At 42.5% G+C, this 598-nt stretch overlaps 1 protein-coding gene across 8 annotated transcripts in view; it reads left to right on the top strand.

Moving 5' to 3' along the window:
• The window catches only part of CUNH12orf49 (chromosome unknown C12orf49 homolog), a 16,801-nt gene that overhangs the window by 11,404 nt on the left and 4,799 nt on the right, over window positions 1-598 (top strand). The window lies entirely within an intron of this gene.

The raw sequence follows: 598 nt of genomic DNA, 5'->3' as shown, positions 1-598 counted from the left end.
TTTACTGGTGCCCCCTGCTTTGATACAGTCTTTGTTTTCCAGACTAGTTTCTGAAAACAACCTTATACTTCACCAGATCTCTTTCTCTGAGGATTAAGAAGCTGGGGTATTTGGAATGGAATGATCTCGGAACAGCTGCTCTGCACCTGTGGGCTCGTGTGTGCACCTGTGAGCTCGTTTGTACACCTGGGAGTTTTCCCAAGGGCCAAGTGGTGTCCCTCATGCACTTATTCTCACATTTTTCTTTCCCACTCCCAGAAGGATAGAGAGAAATGTCTCCTTAGCAGCTCTGAACAATGAATTAGCTTCTGCAAAGAGATTCTTTCCTTAAGGTTGAGCATGGCTTGACTGGGTTGGAGGGAGTGTATGTGTTTATGGGAGTGAAGGGAATTAGGGTGTTCCTTCCTTGAGTGTTAGAGGACTCCTTCCCCTCATGTTGAGGGGTATTGAATCCCTGGCATGTATATTTACAAACAGCCTAAATCAATTTACAAAGGTTACTTTTGTTTTACAAAATCCTCCAAACTACTAAATAAATGGCAAGCATTTAAAAAATATTTGTGAAGAGTGGGAGTTAGGGGATGTATTGCTTGTTTTT

This window comes from Pteropus alecto, unplaced genomic scaffold, assembly GCF_000325575.1.
Source record: "Pteropus alecto unplaced genomic scaffold, ASM32557v1 scaffold113, whole genome shotgun sequence".
Taxonomy (NCBI): domain Eukaryota; kingdom Metazoa; phylum Chordata; class Mammalia; order Chiroptera; family Pteropodidae; genus Pteropus; species Pteropus alecto.
This window is presented reverse-complemented; position numbering and strand designations above follow the sequence as displayed.